Source organism: Crassostrea angulata, chromosome 2 (genome assembly GCF_025612915.1).
Source record: "Crassostrea angulata isolate pt1a10 chromosome 2, ASM2561291v2, whole genome shotgun sequence".
Lineage (NCBI taxonomy): Eukaryota > Metazoa > Mollusca > Bivalvia > Ostreida > Ostreidae > Magallana > Magallana angulata.
In genome coordinates, this window is record NC_069112.1 from 5,424,796 (window position 1) to 5,449,813 (window position 25,018).

Genomic DNA, 25,018 nt, shown 5'->3' on the forward strand with positions numbered 1-25,018 from the left:
CCATTATCTTCACTTGCTTGACAACGCGAAGTGTCCATCTGGAGGAAGTGGACGAACTAAGCTCGTCTTCATTCATCAATGCACTAAGGAAGTTTATTTCAATTAGAGGACCAGTCAAAATAATCCGCTCGGACTGTTGCACAAACTTTGTAGGAGCTGTAGATGAATTGAAAATCGATAGCATCTATGTCGGCGATGATTCAGTAAAACCGTTTCTTAATGATAACAGGATACGGTGGATCTTCAATGCACCGCATTCGTCTCACATGGGAGGAGTGTGGGAGAGAATGATTGGGGTCACCAGAAGAGTACTGGATTCCATGATGTTACATCACATCGGACATCTCACACACGACGTCCTTGTCACCTTCATGGCTGAGGTTTGCGCTATCATCAACTCTAGACCGCTATCTGCATTGTCGACAGATCCCGAGGATCCTTTTCCTTTAACCCCTTCCTTGATACTTACTCAAAAACCGCATGTACTCTTGCCTCCAGACGTATCATTCGAGGGTAAGGATATCTATAAATCACAGTGGAAACGAGTTCAACACCTGGCAGATGTTTTTTGGAAAAGGTGGAGCTCAAGCTACTTACAAGTCTCCAATCGCGTAAGAAATGGCCCGACAACATAAAGAACGTAGCCGTCGGCGATATCGTGCTTCTTAGAGAACCGCAACTGAGACGAGTGGGGTGGCCTATGGGAATCATATCAAAATTTTTCCCGAGCTCAGATGACGAAGAGCGCAAAGTCGAGGTACGCGTCTCGAAACAAAGCCATACTCATCAAAAGCCAGTGACTTATATCCGACCATTGACTGAACTAGTAATTCTGATTTCTAGTGATTGAAAGTGATATCATTTTGTGTTAGATATCAGACGGGGGGTGTATTGCCCTGCATTTTGTTTAAGTCATTTAGAACCTGTAGCCTTCATATTTTAGTAATATTTACAAGTGTATCAAACTTTGTGCAATTAAGCAAGATTAGTGTTTCTGTTGTTTTTATAATTAATGTGTTCTCACGCTTAAATTCGGTTTGCTGATCATTAGTCTATTAGTAGTGTCTGTTGTTTATGTTAGAGTAGAATTTTACTGCACTTTGTTTACTCAAGTTGGTTAAAGCCTGCATTTTGATATTTATCTTAATTATGAAACCTTGTCGTTTCCTGTGTGAATCTGGCCACTTTATCAGTAATTTAGGCATACAAATCCATTCCTGTAAAAGTCTCTGAACTGTCCAGACGTTATTTAATCTAGAGAAACTGTGGCCGATCACGATGTAAGTTTTACTGTTTTAAAACTATATGTTAAGAGAAATTATTTAAAAACCTTTTTTTAATGTTCATTTATGCGTGCTGAACTATGTTTTTAATTTGTTGACAAACTGATTTTTATTACTTTGTACGTATTCATTTATTTGTATTTTTATATTTCTTTGTTGTAGCTTTTTACCACATGCACACAAACTTCATTTCACCACTCAAGGGACATTGTGCGCATATCAGAAGCCGCGCTTTCCCTTGTTTACTTAGATGTCGTGGATAATAAAATGAAACTGGTTAACTAACTGTAATCTGTGTTGTTAAGTTCTTAAGAGAGGCTGTCTGTAATCATCGAGAATTTTTTGGAAAGTGCAAAATTTTTTTTCTTCAAAATTGTTGATAAAATGAATAAAATCACAAGTTTTAGAAATTTGAACGCATTCCTTTCAATTTTACATATCGGTTATTGTTACCATGGTAACGTGTCTAGGAAAAAACACTCATATATTTCACTTTAGATACCAAAATATTTATAGTTGGCTTTGTAAAAATCTATTTTTTTCTTACATAAGGTAAATGAACAAAGCTAATGTAAAAATTTTATTAAAGAATTATTTGAATTTTTTCTTAACTTTGTTGCCATGGAAACCATAATAACCATACAGTTTTCACAACTGAAAATTCAATAAAACAACCAATTTTTAAGCTAAGATTTTTCAGAGGCGCAACAAGATATGATACAGTCTTTCATACAGAAAAAAAAACACATTCTAAACTTTTATTTAAGATAATAAAATCAGTTAAACAACTTTTCTTTTTTTTGTTCGACGAAAAGTCCCATTTTTCTTCAACAATAACAAGAAAATACAAAAATGTAGATTTCAATCACAATTAATCAATTTGTGGTATCTAAGGAAAAGCATTTCCTTGGTAACCAGAATGAAATTTCACATTCAAAACCAGAAATTATTAGTAGAAATGTGTGTATTGTTCTTTTATGTTGTTTAAAAGATAACTTGTTTAATATTAATTACTTTTAAAGAGGACATGAGTTTTAATTCTACAGTGTCCAAATGGATAAATGTTTTAACGTTCCTATGGCAACAGAAAAACAGCAATGACAAAAACTTCGCTGAATTAAAGCTGCTTTTTAAAGAGAGGCTGTAATCATCCAGAAATTTTTGGATAGTGCAAATTTTTTTTTATCAAAAAATCCTATGATTACATATAGCATTATTGATAAATTCAATATAAACGCAAGTGTGAGTCATTTAAATGCGTTCCTTACAATCTTATGTATCGTTTTGTTGTTACCATGGTAACGGCTCCAGAATCTTGGGAAAAAGCCGTCAAATATGCCATATTATGCCATATTAAATACCAAATTATTTATAGTTGGAACTGTAAAATCCATTTTTTTATAAGTTTAAAGTAAATGAACAGAACTCATTAAAAAAAATTATTAAAAAAAAAAATTTAAATATTTTTCCGAACTTGGCTGCCATGGAAACCAAAATAACCTGACATTTTTTACAACTGAAAATTCAATAAAACGTACAACCTATTTTTGAGCTACGATGTATCAGTGGCACAACTTGATATGGTACAATCTTTCATATAGGAAGAAAAAACACATTTTAGACTTTTATTTCAAAAAATAAAATCAGTTAAACAAACAACTTTCCTTTTTTTGTCCTGGCCTGACGACAAATCCCATTTTTCACCATATTCAGCTATATTTTCATAGCAAAAAGAGAAGGTTACATGGCTTTGAGCATATTATGATAAGTAAAATCAAATGATTTCTTTTGAGAACAGACTTCAACAGATTTCCTTTACTTCAACAATAACAAGTAAATACAAATATGTAGATTAGTGGTAACTAAGGAAAAGCATTTTCTTAGTTACCAGAATAATTTTTTACATTCAAAACCAGCAACTGTAAGTATAATAAGAGTGCGTGTCCTCCTTATATGTTGTTTACAAGATTATTTAGAATTACTTTTAAAGAACATGAATTTAGGTTTACTGTTTACAAATATGAAGGATTAATATTTACCGTTACTATGGCAACGGGAAAACAACAATGATTTGTACAGAAACATCACTGAATTAAAGGCGTTTTATAAAAAAAATGTATATAACATACTGCTTACAGTATTAACTCTGTAATATTATCTTGTAATTACTTGTTTAAGAAAAAAAAAATGTCTCATGGAAAATCAAAAATATGAAATTTTGAGAACTTAGATTACTTTCTATAAAATATACGTATTATAACAAGTAATGTATCCTCTATGGTACCATGGTTCCCAATGGCAAAAAGGAATTGTGCACTTCCATGACTTTCATCTTGACCTTAAGGTTATTCCTAATTGATCTTAGATACATGTACATGGTAATTTAAAGAACATGGTATGGTCAGGGTCAAAATTGGAATTTCAACAAATCAGAGATACAGGTATGAAGTTGATTTTAAATTTTGTCCAGTTAACTTATTATATAATAATAATGAAATATTATTGGTATATCTGGCACATGTATGCATTTAAGCATGCCTTATGGTCAGATAAGTAGAAATCCAAATTATGGGCTTCAAAGCTTTGAAATTAGTCCATGACTACTGAAAGTTATTATAGGAGGAGCCTAAAGAAAACATAAACTGTATTTGATCATTTCTAAATAAATGAATAAATTAAATAAAAAAATATTGTCAAGATTTTCACTAAAAAAGTTTCTTTTCAAAATATGCACACTTCTTCCAACTTTTGAACCTATACCCCTTCATCAGAATAAAATCAAGGTTTTTCCAATTATCAGAATTTGTTGTCATATATAATCATGATAATTGCAAGTTAATTTTACCAAAATTGATTAGAACTTACATGTATCTTATCCAGATTTGTGTATTTTGAAATATTAACCCAATATAACATAATTATTTATTTTTTTGTAAATTAAAGATTTGCCCAATCCGAAATATTGCCTAATCTAGCCAATTTATATGGAACCATTGATGTCCAGATTCGACAAGTTCTATTATTTTTTTCCCAAGCCCCCATTTTATTCAAATAAGAACTAAAATATAACAATGCAAGTTTCTAAAAATTTTCAAAACTGCCACTGTAGTTTATTAAAGATCAGTTTAGATACACATGAAGCTTATAAAATAACAATACTAAAGGTGCATCTGTCATAATGGATAGGGACATTATAAAATAAAGGAAATGTTCCAATTGTTTATTTGAAACTTCTTCTCACAGTTGTTTATTTTATCAAGGATAGGATTTGCAACAGCATGTTTATGTAAAGCAGAATACTTATAACAAGTCAGCTCAGGGATATATATTTTCAAACCACTGTAGCTTTAGTCTTGCACTAACAAACTGAGAATCTGCCTCTGAGCTCCCCAACTTGCAATACTACTGTATGCAGTAGTATATAACATCTTCTCTGTTAGCTTATCACCGATGCGACCCGAGTTTGATCCCGGTGATCGACATTGGTTGTATGTGATAGTGTATGGTGGTCATCCAATTGGACATGTGGGTTTCCTCCGGACACTCTGGCCTCCTCCTACATCAATGACCCCCTCGCGCTAACATCCGTGCCAACAAGAGATATTAATTGAAGTTGTAAAACTTGTTTATCAATCGTTATTAAATAAATAAAGTTCAGTTTTCGATCTTTTCTGTATCTGGCTCTGAATACAAGACATTTCTAGTTTTCCTTCCTGTTCGGGATCGGAATTTCTGACTAGAATATTGTGCATGATTTGCTTTGCTTTTTTGATGTTATCATTCTTCTGAGACTCTTGCCACTAAGAAAATTGTGCAAAGTCTGAATTTGTCATCCTGATCTTGACTATTCATATGCACTTGTTCCTGAAAAAAGGGGAAAAAAACCTGTTAAAACTACAAAGAATCACAAAGTGAATAGACTATAAAGGGTTAGTGGGTAGAAACTTTATGCATATTTTGATGGATAAAACCAGAGGTGTTCCCTCAAAATAATTGAAACCTCAGCATAATTAGCAGAATAATCCTTAAGAATGTGCTAATATTAAAATTTGACATAGTTCCTGATCATAAGAAATCTTTGAGTGAAATATCAACTATGACCATCAACAGATGTTCATTATATGATTTAGTGTGGTCTTGCAACTTTTGAAAAGATTTCTTCCCAAATACCGGTACTCCCTTATAAAACTATGATTTCCTATAAAGTAAAGTTCTGATTCTTTTACCTGATAAGACTGTTCATTCTCGGCTTCCTCCAAGAGAGATGAACCTTTCTCAGCATCTATTTCTACTCTAAAATACATATTCTCAGCCTGAAATGGTGAAAAAGAGAGATTTCTAACTATTAATTCACTTAAATGCATGTATGATTTCAGAAATTGTGGTGACCCCTGCCTACATTGTAGATTCACAAATAAAACAAAACCTCTTGATAATTACATAAAGATGTAGTTTTAATGTTTGCCAATCATTTAACTTGCAGTGCTAAAATTGGCTTGTTTGAAAATTAAGTGCACAGCCATCCAGTGCAGTCATGTAAGTCTGGGATAATTAAAAGATTTCCCGATTGTTGAGTTATGGTGCAATTATTACTATAATAAGAAAGTTTCATTGAATATGCCAAAAAAATGTATATCCCTGTTTCCTGTCCCCTGACCAAACAAAAAAAAACCATAGGTAAGAAGAATTTTTTTTTTTTTTAAATTCTAAAATCTCAGAACATTTGCGTTATAACGAGGAAAACAGTATATTCACAGTATAGTACAATACAAGTTCATGAATCATTAATAATAATAATAATAATAAATATTTAAAATTTCCCACAAGGTCTTTGTGTTGTTATTGCATGTAGTGTATCCTCAATGTGTAGTCATTATAAATGTATAGGCAAACAAAATTTGAAACCTTAGAAAGAAAACTTATCTTATCCCTCAAATTTAATCTATTAACGTATTTACACATTTTATAGATCAATGTCTCTTTATTGTGATAGATCAATGACAATATTCAAAAAGTTAGTCGCTGTCCTTCTGTGTATTTGGAGTATTAGTCTAATCTTTTGATCTACTTAATACCGTTATGTAAACAAATGGTAAAGGATCTGTTTAATTCTGGAGATGATTAAACAGGTTTTAGGAAAATTTTAGCATTTATTGTAGAGTTAATAACTAATAACGTTATCAACTAACTGTAATATCAGGATTAAAAGTAATAATAAACACCATTCTGTCATTTCTAATGCAAAGGTATGTTGCCCGTATTTATATTATAACCAATGAACATGCTGAATATAAGATAGTTGCGAGTTATAAATCACTACAGTGTTAATTCATGCAGTGAAAATGTCTTTCAAATTAGTTTGCTATCATGTTTTTGCCAATTAGGAAAATTTACACGATCATTAACTTAGAAGACAGCTACTTCCACTTCTCCGAGGAAATTCTGGCAATTACCGATCAAATAAAAAAACCATTAGGGTCGGAGGGTAAAATGTAGGGTCAATCGGGCGAGAGGAAACAGGATTATATATAAAAATTGTTTGATTTACCTTTGCTGTCACCCCGATTTCGATGTGCGTTTGATACTGGTAAATCAAAATGATCATTGATTCATTCCATCTTCTTCTAGTATTAGAGTTCATTCATTTCTTCCTTCAATTCTAGAGAGTTCGCATCAAGGGGGGTAATCATTAAGTGAAATGCTATTAACATGTGTATATTGTTTCGGGTTTTACAGAATACTGGTAAATTGTTTAACTTCTTTTATTTACTATATCGGTAGCATACATTTTTGTCTAAAATACGGCATATTGAATAAATGTCAATCTTGTTGCGCCTCAGAAAAAAATAGCGTCTGAAAAGAAGTCAATTTTGCTCATTTTTATATATTTTGATGAAATATTTTCTATGAATAAGAAGAGAACTATGTATTTTTTAAAGATAAATAAAATAAACTGATTGTTTTCCTCAATTTTATCACTCTAAAGATTGTTTAGATATTGTATACTCATAGATATTCATGAAAAAGTTGAAAACACAACATTTCATGAATTTTACGGTAACACGGTGTGTTGCCATAGAAACACGCACAATTTTTGTTAATTTTCACTTTTTTATAATTTATTGTCACTGTACACAAAAGTGTGAAAGTTTCGTTCTAATTCGTGATTTTTGCACTTTCCACTTTTTAAACGAAAATTCTCAATGGTTACTGACAGCCTCTCTTAAGCAAATACACACGGAAGGCAGTACAGAAATTATCATTTTTCCACGTAAAATTGAACATGCTAATGTGGCTCCACCCTACATGTACCTTTGAAGTTTATAATTTTGACAAAATTGAATCTACTCTGTATGAGGTTTCATTTACTTAAATTACAGCTGTATTGACTAATCATTTTTGAAGAAGACTTTAAAAGATTTATTTTATATAAAAACCCGACCCTCCCCGCCTTTGGGGCCTCACCTTATCACTGAACGACATGATTAAATAAACTCGAATATACAACTTGCCTCCACACGTTAGTTTGCTAATGTCATTTTTCTTAGTATAAACCGTATCACAAAACACACCACTATTAAGACAATAATTTACAAATTATAAATTATTTATCAAGAGATCTTAATGAAATTGATATTAAACTTGTAGGGGCTTAAGTTTACACCCACGCCGCAAAGGAATACTACAGATTTTATCAAAGACACTGAAGAATTCTGCCAAAAACTATCACTGATAGATTTTTTTCAGGACTCTGATAGCACGGATTTATCTCTAGTGAAAAATAAAAGTAAGTTTAATCCTAATTCAAAAAGGATTAACATTTAGAGGAATACATACATTGTCTTAAGATGTAGCGCTTGCTAATGAAAGCAACGTTCAAATAAAAAACAGTATTTGCAGTCAAGAAGGTAAAGCCATTCAAAGTCTTACAAAAGACGATTCCATTATAAATAAAAAAGCGGATAAAGGAACCATTGTCACACTGAATAAAAAACACTACTGAAAATTAGACATTGAACTACTAAACGATAGTCATTTCTATACAAAAATTGAGGAGTTTGAAGTCAGTAAATCCATAAACAATATTAAACGGTTCACGAAAAATTGAAAATCACTTGACTGAAAAAGAAGTATATTATTTGCTCAACTTTGAAAAAAAGAATTTTATTTGACCGTTTCTTTAATTTTTACACACGGTAATTATACTTATTTCTACCAAGAATAAAATTTAGATTTGGATAACATTAATCTTTATTTCAATAAAATGTTAACTTACAGTTTGTACTGACTTTTTCTTTTTTGTTGTGATCTTGACTAGCTCGAAGTTGGTTTCGTTGTGTCCTCATTCAATTTGTCCCCTGATAAGATTGAATTCAAGCTTCGATTTTACCTTATCAAGACTGACAAAATATACTAAATCAATGATTTGTCTCCCCGTACCTTTAAACTGGGAAATGTATCAAATAACGTACCTAAAAGAAAATGTACCCAGGTACATTTCACTTAGAGAAAATGCACCCTAGAGAAATCGTAAAATGAATGTTAAATAGTTTTAAAAACTTATCTATAATGCAATGGAATAAATTAAACAAAACATATACATTTGGATCATTTGTTAACTATTTTCTTGCATAAATATTGACATACATACAAAAAATAAACAATAACTGTGCTTACATGCGCACTTATTAAGATTACATGTGCAGTTTGACAAGAAGGAAATTATTATTCGATAAAAATTAAATCGATAAAAACATAAAACTAATTGGTTTGATTGCATTATAACTGGAAAACTTAATGATGAGTAATATTACTATAACTAATTGAGAATACTTATAACAAAAATGTTTATAATTAACATTATACCCAGAAAATATTAGAATATATAACAATTTAACAACTAACAAATATAAATTATATGACTTAAACTTGGAGTACCTTGTTGGTATCTTATTTTAAATACTATATTAGCCAAAATAAAGTTTATACATTTTGAGCTAAATTCTATCCAAGTTCCTTTAAATATTCAACCAGTACATATATAAAACTTACTTAACGAGATCGGTCTATACAAGATTATCATCTATGAAATTAATATATCTATCGTTGTTTGACATTCTTGTTATTTTTCTAGGGTTAATTTTCTCTGAGAGAACTTCTTTAATTATAAGGGTACATGTATTTCAGAAAAGATTTTAAATACTATTTGTTTTTGTTTAAAACACGCAGTGCCAATGTGGCAGGGAGGTCCTCTGAACAGTCACATTGAGGCTTTTGAAATGAACATTTGAGCCAATGCCCATCGTTTCGAATCAAACTAAGACATGAAATTGACATGGTTTTAACCCTTTTTACGTCTTGAATTTATACTTTAGTGATCAGTGAAATGATGACACGTATTTCTGATCTGTAAGTAAATATTTCTGATCTGTAAGTTTACTAATGACGTTATGGTATATTGGAGAATAATTGCCACAACATATCATTTATCAAGACAATAACTAGTGGAATAAATGGTTATTTGACAATAGAATTAAATATAAAATGCATTGAAATTTATATTGTTAGTTAATTTAATGGAATGTTTGTAATGTAATTAATTACATAAAATATATTCATATTTATTTGCTTAGAACTGAAAAACCATCTAATGATTTTTGGCTCAACTGACGAATAAAAAAAGATGTCGTCATTATTTTAATTGAGCAATTCTTCCAAGACATTAATACACAAATAATGGCAAACGACGTATTACGGAATATTAAAGAATCGATATCAATAATATGTCCTTACCATATATTGACAAAATATAATTTAAAAATTAAACGATACTTACTAAGTAGAAGTTTGATTGTGATTCTCCGAAGTATGCGTCGGTATTAGAGATCAGGTGCGATTGCAAAGCTATTCCCAGAATTCAATCTTAAAAGGTGCTGAGGCCACAAACAAAGACTCTCAATATAGGGTGAGTGCGGCGTGGCACATGATCTCTAATACTGACGCATATTTCGGAGAATAACAACGAAACTTCTATTTTGTAAGTATCGTTTAATTTTTAATTTCTCCATCAGTATTCGTCATCATCGAGATCACGTGAGAGATTTAAAGTGTGGCCACAGCACTATATATGATAAAATGGACTTAGCAATGATGTCTTTATTTCTACTGAAAGCATTAACATTTTTTTTAGTTTATCAAATTTATAAAACAAACATTTTCAACCTATTGGGTTGAATTGTCACAGGTGGAATATTTGGATAAAACTGGCAGTCCAAAATTATCAATATTTATAGTTCTGTTGTAAACTTATGAAATGTTCCTGAATTGGACCATCCTGCAGCATTCATGATACTTGTGGGCGACATTCCCCCAGACTGTGCAGCAATAGTGGCAGCGGAGCGTGTGCTATGTGCACTAAATATGTTCGTGTCGATGTTATCTTCTGTCAAATTTTTTTTTTGATCCAGCAAGCTACTGCTTGACTGATTTATTTATGTGGTTTTCTAATCATCAACAATAACTTAGTTGTATTTCCTCTAATATCTACTGTTCCTTCTAAGTAAAGATTCAACAGTGAATATACACACAGAGGTGGACTATCTGAAAACTTTCTTAACACTAAAGGCTCAACTTGAAAAGATGGTCTTGTTTGCTTGAGTTCCACATTAAACTTAAATACTATACAACCATCCTTTATTTACATATGACTTATGTATCTAAACAAGCTAAGGACTGACAACGTTGTCCTGAAACTAAAGCTAATAACATAGTCAACTTAGAGGTCATATCTGGTAAAGACAAACTCCCATTTTCTAACAAATTAAGGTATTCTAACACTATATTTACAACCCAAGTAATACCATATCTAGGCAAGCATGGTTTGATATTAAATACACCTCTCAAGTATCTTTTCACTAAAGGTAGATTTTCTACAATAATGAAATCTGACAGTGCTGATCGAGCTGTGTTTATTGCTTTACAACCCAAACTATAACCACAACCCTCTGTTATAAGTGATGCTACACAATCTAACACATTAGAAATATTAGGTACACAACTGTTACACTGAACTTGACTTGTGTGTTGAAACCACTTCTTAATGTACATATTGTACTGTTTACACGTGGAGCCTCTCCATGATTTCATAAGAACTGAAATTGATCTTTCCGATAGATCAATTCTCTTGGAATTTTTCCTGAAACATGGCACACCATCAAATGAAGTCTTCTGGCAAAAGGGTGCACTTGTGTAGGACTGTTTTTCAACTGCAGCATTGTTTTGGATGATTTCAGAACAAGTGGAGGTTTCACACACATTCTCAAGATGATTGGGTACTAGTTCTGTGTGTCCCATAGAGGTGTAACCAACAGGCCTTCTGCTTTGTCCATCAGGATTTTTTGATATACTCGGTCGATAATGCTAAACGGAGGAAAAGCATAAAAAAAACAAATTAGTCCAAGAAATAGTGAATGCATCAACAAAAGATGCTCCAGGTTCATTTTGCCAACTTACAAAACATTTCAACTTTTTGTTAAATCAAGATGTAAATAAATCATTACGTGGTTTAAAATATACACTAGTTATAGATTCAAAAAGTGTTTTGTTCAACATCCATTTTGTTTCATCTCGAATCATTCTACTCTCTTCTGTCTGCCACTACATTATCAACACCTATTAGATGTACAGCTGTTAACCACATATTATTTCTTTGTACAAAAGTCCATATTTCTCTAGCTTTATAATTACATGCTGTTGATTTTGTACCACCCATATTGTTAATATATGCCACTGTTGTGGAATTTTCAGAACGAATTTTCACATGTTTATTACACAATTCAGCCTGATAACTTAGTAGTCCAAGAAAAACTGCATGCAATATCAAATAGTTAATGTTGGGCAAGGGCTGTTTTTCTTCAATGGACCAATTTCCTCATGTAGAGAAACCATTGTATTCTGCCCCCCCCCCCAACCTATTCCTGATGCATCAGTAGGTAGTGTCGCTTAGATACTTTTCTGTCGAATTTGAGCCTTGATGCCAATTTTTGTATTGACCACCATTTTAAGTCTTGAAGTGCCTCTGCTGACAGTTTTTGAATCAAAGTTGCCCTAGTTACATTTAACAGCTAGGCTTTTTCTTTTTCAAGTATTTTGGTATGCAATAATCCTAAAGGGATTACTATTGAAGATGAAATAAGGACTCCCACTAGGTCTGCAACTTGTTTAATTGAGTGTGATTAGTTTGAACAAAAAATGTGATAAAGATTATTAAATTTCTTTTCTTTTCTGGAGTGAGACTGATTGTCATTAATTTAGAATTCAAAACCAAATCCTAAAAATACACACAATTTCATGTGTAGGTACCACCACTGATTTTCTCTATTGATCTTAAATCCAAATTGTTCAAATCGTCATGCTGTACACAGTGATTTCATTTTAAAATGAGCATACGCAATGTTTCCATTCAGTTGTTTAAAAATCAAAATAACACGATAGTTGCCTTCCTTTTGCGGACGTCAAAACACAGTTTAGATTGTGAAGCTTTTCCACTACCCCTTTAGCCATTAATTTTAATAACTCTCTGTCTAGAGCCACTGCCTCTGTAGAGTTGAGTTTAGTTTCTCTCACTGAATATTGAAGAGGTACTGAGTAAACTCTAACGAATATCCTTTAACCGCATTAATGATGTATCTTTTATGTGTGAGTTTTCCACACTGATAGAAATTGACTTTTCCGTCCGGCATGTTGAATGTCACCTACCTTCTCTACTTTTGGTGGGACACAGGTTTCCTGATGTAGTTCTTATTTGTTTTGTGGTTGCTGTGGTGGTAATTCCGGATGTATGCCCAAGCGGGTAAAGCTGGGATCCTTTCACTAAAAAATTGGGTTTGGATCTTTCTATGAACTTTAGACGAGGACTGATTTCATTCTAGTTTAGGCAGTTTTGTCATCATAGGCTACCTTGTTAGCCATTTTGTTGTGTTCCGTGATGTTTTTCATTTTTTCCACCACGTCATCACCAAACAAGTATTCTGTTATTTCAATCTGACAAATGCACAATTTTTTGTATTCTGGTTTCATGTAATTTTTTATACATGCTTTTCTGTGCAAAGAATGTTCAGTGTTACTAGAGGACAACTAGGTCTCACCATCGAACAGATCTTTGGCTGCTTTGTTTTTGTCAAATTCATCGTTAAGTTTCAGCAAACTATCCACCACCTTGATCATGGGACCAAGTCCTTTCAATAGGGTTTTCTGGATCTTATGAGCCTTTACGTTTGTCTACCTCGTAGTTTCGTTTATACAATAGTTCCAAACGAAATCATTCACTCGAGAAAATTCCAACTTAAAGATTTCTGGCCGTAAATGCTTATCAAACAAGTCATTTTTATTCGAATCGTCTATTTTTTTGACAAACAGCTTCTTTGCTAAGTCTGCCAATTTAGTTGTCACGGCATCGGAGGTTTTTTCTTCAACAATGTAGTTGAAACAGCGAAGAAATCTTCAAGCTTCTCCGATCCGCCTTTTTTGTATACTTTTACGTTTTGACTGACAGCGGGTAATTTTCCATGCGCGGTCGACTGGCAGCTTATCTTAGCCTTTTTTGCCGTGTTATTAGAAACGTGTTCGTCCTTTCTTTTAGTTGTACTTTGTTTTCCAACCAATTCAGAATCACTATCATCTGGCGATCCTGCTTGCACATAAATCAAGTTATTTATTGCGTCCAAGGATTTCTTCATGGCTATCATAGCCGAATTTTGATCACCATGAATTTTTTTAACATGGATTCGGTAACAAATTCAGTGTTGTGCACACTATCTTGTTTCCTGCACACATCATCTTGTGAATCTACGTAATCTTCTGCTTAAGAGCTTGGTCTCGAAGAATCATCGTCTACCCACCTGTCGGCATCTGGCAACGAATGTTCAATCAGTGCATCTCGCTAACGAGATTGCATTGTACTTATATGCGCATCTTGAACATTATGCTTTTCCGACTGTTCTGTTGCAATCACTTGTGAAAAAAAATCCCCCAAAATGACTTCGGACATGATGGACGCTCCTTGCCCATCATGTCCATGTCGTAAAATCGTACGATAAAACAGATTACAGCTAAAACCGCCTTTCAAATTTACCGCAAATGTTTTGCACTATTTCACTGTCCAACGAGAAATGCTAAATGTACAAAAAAGGTCACAAAACAAGGTTAAATAACAGAGCATAAAATAACATGACTGATCAAATCTGGGTCAAACTTCGCATTGAATTCTGGGAATAGCTTTGCAATCTCACGTGATCTCTATGCTGACACATACTGATGGAGAAGTAATAACAAAGTCCACTAATCCGGTATCTGTGGTGTGTTTGAAATTGACAAAAAATTACGGGGATGAACGATTGTTCCATGTATTTTTAAATTACTGTTTCTAAGGTACCTACATCTAAATACATATCTATCATACTTACCTGTCTGAGCGTCTTGTGGGTCAAAATAGCTGTAGACATATATTTTGTTTTCACCTCTTGATCCGACCAAAAGGCGGTGAGAATTGACATCGAACCTCAGGCTCCATGGTTTAATTATCTAGAAGATGTAACAGAAACTGACCGTCCTTGTCTAATAATTGCACTGTGTTGGTTTTTTGATCACATACCAATATGCGTGACAGTGCGTCAGTGCAGATTCCACGTGGCTTTAGTCCTGATTTCGGTGGATGTCCTGTGTAGGAGAAACGATGTTTACCTTCCCATTTTGTCACTGCAATAGCACCAAACTCATCATGTAACACCCAGTCAGACACTACGACATCCCCATTGTTGTTTTCTGTTATATAGTTAGGTAGATTATATAAAATCAATCCTTGGCTGTCGTGTTGTATGGTTCGTGTCAGTTGACCTATCCGGTTGTTTTTTATTACCTTGCCTGCCAGTGTATCATAATTATAGAGTGCGACCATTAGATTCCCACTGTAAGGGGAACATAACACTGACAGTGGTACCCAGATAGAGTCTGTTATCTGTATTAATGTGGTGGTTGTTTTCATATCCATTGAAAGTTTGTTGATGTTATGATTGCTTTCTATGTAAATCAGTTCACTTTCACTGTTTACTGTGTGTGTTCCACCACCACTAAGTATATTACTGTAACATTAAGACTTTAGCCACTGCAGAATTTTACCTTCTGTATCAATCAAGAAGATATTGTTTGCGAAACCTTTGACCCAAATCCGATCTGGTGTCACACAGGAAATGTGATTATAACACTGAAAACCACACAGTGGGAAAACATGAGATGATATGGGAGGAAACATCAGTTTCAGCAGAGGTTTATTTCTTTTGTTTGGTTTTTTAGTGTCTGTGTTTGAGGTCTCATTCAGTGACTTGATCACAACTTCAATGGCTTGTTTAAAGTCGTAATCATGCAAAAACACATTAAGTATATCTTATTGCACCACCTCCACCTCAACTTTTCTAATTAACTAGATGACCTTATACAATATTTACATTTAATATATATTCTGACTGTAATTGCACAGAATGTTATGGCATTAAGAACACCGTAACACAGACAGGGTGTGATACCAATCTTATTTGCAGACAGCAGGAATTAAAAAAAAATGAGCAGTTATTATGAAAAATAGAATGACAGAACTGCAAGGCGTTACTCAATCTGTGTGCACACGCCTTTTCGTTTGTGAGACTGTATCTTTCCAAAAACAAAAACGAATGCTTTAAAAGGCCAGTGTATATGTTTTATTTATGAAATAAATTTAATAATTTTTCTATTGATCGACGTATAAATGGAAACATTGACCGGAAAACGTCATCAAAGCGCTACGCGATCAGGTGCCATGAAGGAGTGAGCAACCTCTGCTGACACCTACACTGTGCCGTTCGTTTTATTCGGGTAAACGGAACAATCCGTAGGAAATTCAGTGAATAATATGGCGCTAGGTTCATATTTTCCTTTGTTACGTCAATCAATAGAAATTTTTTTTAAAGAAAATGAGAAAATAAGATGGCGCAAATGCCCATTCGGATTAGAAGCAAATTTGTAGCGTAAATGTTTTCGATGGCCCGCGCATATCCCAATTTCCTCAACAAGCAACAAATGCAGAAGATCGAAGAAGACGAAGAGCATAGCTTACCCCTCTAAAACGAAAAACTGAAACATGTGCATATATGATGTAAAAAAAAACCCTTTTCTTTATTTGCAATACAGTACATGTAACAGGAAGTTCAAAACACAAATTTGTTACTCAAAATATTCTTATTTTCAACAATAACACTGTTTCTGAACATTGTTGGAAAGAAAGAAAAAAAATGAAAGAAAGAAAGAAAGTGTTTTTGTCTATGATGTGCGTGTGTGAAATTCCTGCTTGTGTTGTTTAGAAGAGGGGCAGTTCCGAAAGCATTGTGACGAATACTGTTTTCCTTGTTTCAAAAGAAATGGGTGTGTCTTATGTAACAATTGACGTTCGAAGTTTAGAACATTCCATTCAAACAAACATTTTTACCACTTCAATGCGCTTCATTGTAATACTAGTTTGCAAAAGCAAAATTTCTAACTACAGTAAGTTTTTAATATATTTAACACAAAATTAAGAAAAAAATACTGTCGGAAAGTTTAGTTGTATCGAACCCGTAACATAAAAACCCTAGATATATTAGGTTAGCTTATGCCAGGTACTCTAACCACTTAGCCATTTCAGACACAACAAAGGGGCTTTTTAAATATAATGTGTGACTTTGTCCACGAACTACCGGAAAAGAAAATGCCTTGAAGTTCTAAAGAATGACAATATTTGCATGTTTGGATACGTATACGCCTGTTTGAGTCAACATATTCCAAGTATTGAATATACCTATAGGTTAAAAATCAATGATTCGTCAAATATATATCGTTTTGAATGATTTGAGAAAAAAAACCAATCAGATTTATTGATACTCTAATTTTTCAGTAGCCTGTCCGACTGTGCATGGGCATTTTACACGCCTTATTTCCACATCTTATTTATTTCTTATCATTAAATGAATCATTTTTTAAATCATAAAATGTAAACTGTCATTGATCAAAAATGTAATTAAGGATATGTGAACCTGACAAAAGCAAGTTCATTGCGCAACGCGAACTGTCGTCTGGCGATGAGCTGTCGTATCTCCACATCGACGGTTTATTTGCTTAATTTAAGATTTTAAACACTGATATGAAATGTGTAAGTTTATGAATTTGCATAAAATATCATTTATATCAACATTTACATCAACATGTTTTACTTTTTTAATCATTTACAAACTTAAAGTTTACGGCATACTTGCGCCGATTTCCGGTAATTTCCCAAATCTCGATGTAAACAACAAGTCGGAATGGCAAAAACTGATGGATATTATTAGTGTATGACGAATATTGCGAACACAAACTGATGTCGGGTGTCATAAAAAGGGAATGGAAAAAAGGACGAGACCATACACCAGTTCCCTGTGATCTAAACCTGCCATTTGCAAGCAGTAACCATGGTAGGTGTCTTATCATGACATGTGCTATTGTATTATGTTCACATTACAGATTATTATGCTCGTATAATATCCACGTGAAAACAATATCGCCTAGCCTATATGCAGAATAGCTACACAATAATCCTAATTTGTTCAAACATAAAAAGTATTCATTGTTAATTCAGTCAGTGTTTGTAATTAAAATAATCACAATTTTAGTTCGAATTTTCTTAAATGAAATTAACCATCTGATGATAAATTGTAAGGTTAACCGCATAGAGGGCCCTGAGTTTACTCTAGCATATGACAAGCTTATTTACCAACATTTACTCACAAAATATTTTAGTGTAACACTTTCATGCACATTTGCTTGAACAGTATATTTGTAAGGAATAGGTTAATAGGTTATATGTTTGTATTGATGATTTTTTTAGCACATATAATTCATAACATGAAGAATTAATCTTTTATTCACTATCAATAACTGATAATGTTGATTCTCTGTACTGTGAAAACATTTGAACAGCTGACTGATATTCACCTTTATTGAACTGTAAAAATCAAAGTACAGTTGAAAGAAAAATTAGTATATCATGGTTTATCGGTTGATAGAATTGCTCACATCATATTTAGATTTCATGTGCTGGGTTCATTATTGTTACAAATTCTTATTTTTTTCCCATTAATTTCAAATCATTAAAACGCAAGATTTATAAATACACACAGTTATATAAGATATGAAACTGTCAAGTTAAGTAACATTAATTTAAATTTTCAAGATTAGAATAAAATGTTGACAAGTTTCACCTGGTATCAAATTTTTATATAGAATAATCCATTTATTTAAGGTTCTGTTGCATACACTTTCATAATATGCCTATATGAATTTTATTTTTCTACATGTAGCTTCTTAAAATCATCCTTTCATATAAGTCCTTCTTATATGCTATAAGTAATAGTACCAGTAATATCAGGGTTTTTTTTTAATACAGACTTTTCAAACCTCCAAGAGATGAGAACATCACTGGTATGTGTTAACGAGGTCATTCCTAATACAAGACACAATGCGGAAAAATATAAGACTAATGTAAAGAACTGAAACCATGAGTGATGAAGAGAAGAGCTGATAATCAGATTATTGTCTCTGTTATGTTCATCCTGATAAAGCCTTTCCCGATTGATGCTCTGGATCATTTATTTGGTAATTTAAGGATGAAATTATTTATTTCAACATTTATGATATAATATTAAGACAATTAATAAGCAGCACAGCATATCCTGAAATATGAAACTGGACCAAACCAGTGATAATCTACCATTTATGATTTATTACATTTACTTGGATTTGAAAACCATTTCTGAAACTCCAAAAGTAATGAATAATTTGGACATATAATGCATACAATTAAGAATTAGTATTGTAAAAGAATATATATTATGATAATGCATATGCTATAAGAAATACAATTGATAGATATCAAAAGGTGTTTATACTGACCAAGTGCAGTAATGAAGTTTGTAATGGCTATATACTGTTCATGTGGAGAAACTGGTTTTTAAAATATATGTCTTATGTTTATAATTATCTTTAATTTGATGATTGCATAGTATATCAAATCATCATTTCTGTCTATTAGTGTCTGTCTGTCCATCCATTTATCTGTCTGAAGTCTGTTTTATTTTATAACCCTTATGAGGTTACTGATGTAGATCAAGTTGAGATCATCATTATGACACTTATATACAACAAGCCTTACAGAAAATATCAGTCCTCTTAAATTACAGAGTTTTTGAATGAGTTATGAATGTATGGTTGAGTAAAATTTTTATTTTAAATATTTTTTAAAATGATTTTTGTGAATAAGAATATTTTTGTTATAACTTATCCTTATCTATATTTTTATCATTTTTGCATGAAAAAAATATATACATATCCTAGTTAGGCCACACCAATATAATTTCTTGCTTGTCGGACATTAAGTGGAAAAGGGTACAAGCTGGCTAGCGATAAAATAATAAGATTATTATTTTTTGTAGCCGAAATTTTTAGACGGTCCATAAAGATATGATTTGTAAAGTTTTATTTAAACACGAGCATGCAGGATCCGATGAAAAAGAAATTTAATTGGTGGCACGCCTTCCACATTTTCTATATTTTAGTTCAAATTGAGGCTGAACCATTGTAATATATTACCCTGCATAATCATTCTGATAAAGTCTAAATCATACATTATAAATAGCATCAAGACCAATATGGGGACCAAGGAAGGGTTCAAAGTTCAAAGGAATTATAGGATTGCAAACAATCATGTAAATACATAAGGACAAATCATAAATCATATCAGAATGTGCAGTGTTGTTTAGTCCAATCAGATAATATGATTTAAAGAATTATCATGATTAAGTATCAAATTTCATTTTATACCTGTAATCATTTGAAAGATTCTCCTATTTTCCGACAGCCATTTTAATGCAATACCTTGCAAATCAGACAAAACTTTTAAAGATTGATAGAGGAAACTCAAATTAATTACAATCAGTATATGATTTTTATGAAACCTGTGATGATTCTATATTTAAGTATATGTAATTTTGCATATTTTCCGTTGGTTTTACCTCACTTATTCATTAAAATAATCTGATGGCCCGAATAATAATAATATTGAAAAATGCTTAAAAACGATAAAAGACATCATATCTCAAAATTTTGATCATTGACCTCATATAAATGTTATGCCAACAGAATAAGGTCAATATAAGTAGTTCAATATCATAAATGTTTTTGTATTATCATCATTCTATTTTTTAAGATTGAATCAAAAATAGGTAGGGATTTGAGAACTGATAGAGGAAATTTGGAATTTATTTTTAAAAAATGATGCTGAAATCTTAATGTTGTGTACTTATTTAGTGCCACTACCATTCGTTAACTGTATCTTATTTTTTAAAGTGTTTAATTATTTGTAATATTCTTATAATTAAGAAAATCTCAATCGTAGTGTAAAATTTTATGGGATTTTTCTTGAATTTTCAATAAATATTTAATGGCCATTAACTCTCAAAAAGTAGGTCATTGACCTACTTTTCTGAAAGTGAAAAATAACAATACAAGCAAAGGTCTATAACACACAATATATGGGTTTTCATTATCATCAGTGGATTTTATTTTCATTCTGAGTAAACGTCATCCTTAAAGTAAACGGAACGGCGCGTATAAATACAAAACAACAACAGCAACGATAGTCAAAATGGATGCGCCTTCAGCAAAGGAGAGCTGAATTTAATGGATTAAACACAAACAGAGAATTGAAATCTAAACCGGATGAATCGAAAACGAAAGGGAAATACATGCGATGGCTTGTGATGTTATTCATCGGCAGAAAGATTTGTAAAATCTGCATTGTTTTAATGCGTGTTAAATCGCTGGAATATGCAACTGGGCAAAACCATGCAAGGAGACGCGATCGTGGACGAAAATATGTCGACAAATAGTAGTATGCATGTGCGACTTTTGTAAATGTTGTGGTAGATAGATAGCCTGTGAGGTACTTAAATACTATACTTGGATTACGCCGAAGGAGTCGATACACTACTAAAGCTTTGCTTTACGATGCTTATTCTAATGACCGATCAAGTGCGCGTGTTTATTCAAAACTCACCGTTACCAAATTTGAACAGCAGTGTTACCGTGAAAGTGTGTATGCCTATATGTTCGTTATAATCATTTCTGTATTGGAACAGCCAGCTTCGCCGTAAATGTTGAGTGTTGATCTCAAGAAGACACTTAATTTTCTATTGAGTGAATTAAATAAGTAAGTATTGTTTATTTTTTAAGGTTAAACTTTTAATGTTTTATATCTATTAAGTTTTTTTTTGTATAGTGACTATTATACTCTGTCCCAAGTTTTTGCTTCCACCACATTTTGCTTGATAATTCGATAATTATAAATACCTTTCTGCTCAAACTTAACCATGCTCTGTCACACTACAGCACCAAGCTCAAATCCACTGTCAGACACCACGACATCCCCATTGTTGTTCTCTGTTATAAAGCCAGGTAAATGATACAACGGCAGCCCTTTGTTGTCGTATTGTATGGTTTGTGTCAGTTGTACACTCTGGTTGTACCGGGTTACCTTGGCTTCCCCTTCATGCTTCATGATCCCGACCAGTAGATCACCAGTGGACGGGGACCAGTACACACACCGTGGTTCCCATGTAGAGTCTGTTCTCTCTATAAATGTGGTGTACTGTATTATACTTAAATCAAAATACTGAAAGCAGAGATGATTATGTACTTAATCTGTGTTTATTTTGTGCTTTGACATTGACATAAACAAATAAATTAAAAAAAAAAATTGAATTCGAAATATAATTTTGATTAAATTTCGCTAAACACTTAACAAGATAATGATGTTTATAAAAGGATATAAACGTGAGATCGCTGCATCATGAATTTTTAAGGTTTGTATTTTTGAATAAATTACAAGCTTCAAAATTTGAAAAAAGTCCAATTAACAAAATGTTTAAAACATATATTACATAAACTTTTTATGTTTTTAAAAAAATAAGGGACTGCTGTCGTGCATTTCAGAAGTCTACGCAATGCCTTTTGTCTTTAGATCAAGGATTAAAAAGACTGGACATGTGAAAAGTGATACGAGGCATTTTTTGCTGCGATGGATAGAAATCACTAGACAATGTACTGGAATTAACATATCAACCTAAAATTGAGAGCTAGTGAACAGGGTACCCTTATCGTGGTTCCAATATCTAATAAGAGCATATATTCTATTAATAGATAAATTAGATATGAAGAAGACATACGCTCAGAAGGAAAGTTAAGGATATGTTCTTGCATAATGAGATATATTAGAAAGCTACGGTCACGACTTCTTCTTCTTGAAGAGATCTCGACAAAGTGATCACACATTAAATAATCCAATATACTGTTTTATCGATTACAAAAAGAACAATTAGATACTTTACAAAAAAAAATTATAAAGACAATTTGTGAGAGCATCGTCGCCAATTTGTATAGATTACTAAATTATGAAATTCTACCAGATAACCTACCTAAAAATCTAAAATTGAAGTCGCTAGCGTGCGGCGACAATCCCAACCTCACGCTTTAGAAAATATATTACCTTAAGAAATAATTATCACAATCCATTAAAATTTTCAGTTTTGAATTGAAACATGTAGATATCTCAAACCACAAATTTTTGTCACTTTACACAGAATTTTCCCGATTTTATCGCATCTGTGACATGAATCACAGAAATGTACTTTTAATTCGTACTCTTTTCTTAAATATATCTTTAGCTTGAACAATTGTAATAAATTTAGTTTTAGAAGAATACCTAAGCAATCAATTATAATATAGAAAAATAAATACAACGTAACCTAAACTGTGTATGCCGATCCCGACCTGTCAATGCAATGAATGTCATTCTTAACAAATTATAGATAAAAGCAGATAACGGCAGACAATTTTCTATCTACCTACCATATTACAAATGGGGACTTATCACACTTCACTTAGTGGTAAAAATAGGTTTACAGGGTACCTACTCTATTCCTATAAAAACTACATTTTGTGATTTATATTATTATAATCATTCAATGTTTAATTTCACTTCTATTTGCAATATACAACCTGAAAATGAAACATGATTTTCCGGTTTCTCACAGCAAATAAGTGCACACAGAAAGACCCCGTTCATTGCCAGATAGTAAACTAATTTCGGAAATGGGTTCAGTTTAAACAGACACCCACATTACTTCTGTTGTTGTCTCTGTCATTGAAGTTGGTATTTCAATTAGCGACTAAATTACGGCATTCAGGTGCCCGTTTCTCAAAAAGGCCTAGATTTGGGCCTAAGATAAAGTTAGTCCGACTAACTTTGTTACGCCAAAATTCAGTCGGGCCTAAGTTGCGTTTCTGAAAGCAACCTAACTTTGGGTTTAAATGCCAAATAAAGTTAGTCCTTTATGTTTGGTACTAAGCATGCGCAGATCATTTTTCTTTTGGTTGGAGACTATGATAATAAGTGGCGTATCAATTTTTAATTAAAAATAAATATGCGCTCATAATTGTTAGTTTGTTTTATATAAAACCATTGCAGCTAAAAAAAAACATACGTCTTCTTCTGGTAAAACAGAGAGTTAAATACAATAATCCTTCGTTTAGTAGAGTTTCCGTCCCCTAAAAATCGTTACATTTTTTCGGAGGAAATGGGGGGGGGGGCAAAAAATGCATACACCCAATCCAAAGCCATTTCCAATATATAATAAAAATCCCGTTATATCACAATGCATATACGTAATTAAATGATGTTAACATATAAATATTTTAAAGAAACAAAAACAATGGTATTATGTTAAACACAAAACAAAAATGTCATGTAAATTACAGTTACAGCAAACGTGTAAATGTATATTGCACAAGATGGTAATCTACATGCACTTGCACACTTATCAAATGTACAGTTTAAACCATGGGAAATGAAGGTTTGTTGGTTCATTATTCATACTTGTGTAATTTGTCATTTCTTGCTATTCGATAGCAAACTTATTACGTTTTATTTATATCAAACATTCCTTGTAAAGTTTGCATATATATTGATACAAGGGAAAAATATAAATCTATTCACAGGTATTGACACTTATTCCCGAGGAGAGTATCGTCGGTTTAGAAAGAGCCGTTGACATTGATCTAGACACATGTAATTTCAATTTTGTTATATTATGCAGGCTTATTAATTAAATTATATTAATCCAAATGTTGGTTATAATTTTTATGCATATTTAGTGCATATTTCTATTTCACAATATGAAAATCAAATACGTATTTATTTCCTCTAATGCATAAAAGAAAAAATCATGCTTATTGCTTCAGTCCCGGACTGTTTTGAAGGTAGGATTTTTCTGAACTTTGATATTTATTTGTTTCATTATTTCAGCATGTCGGAAAAATCAGTTGATTCTACTGAGCAACAATCACAGGATTCAATTGTAGATCCTTTTATAGGTAAATATAATTCTAAAATTATTAAAGTATTACACCCCTTTTATTATAATTTAAATTGTTCTGATTTATATACCAACACAATTCTATTATTCTTTTTTTTTAATTTCTTTTTTGTTGAAAGTATACTGTTTATCTATAGTGTATGACATGAACATACCGGCGGAAATTTTCATGGAGCCCGATCCCAGTGAGACCCTCACTGCGGAGGA

The 25,018-nt window shown here is 32.3% G+C and overlaps 1 pseudogene; it reads right to left on the reverse strand.

Moving 5' to 3' along the window:
- LOC128170701 (uncharacterized) overlaps positions 1–25,018 on the reverse strand; it is a 723,116-nt pseudogene that overhangs the window by 299,622 nt on the left and 398,476 nt on the right.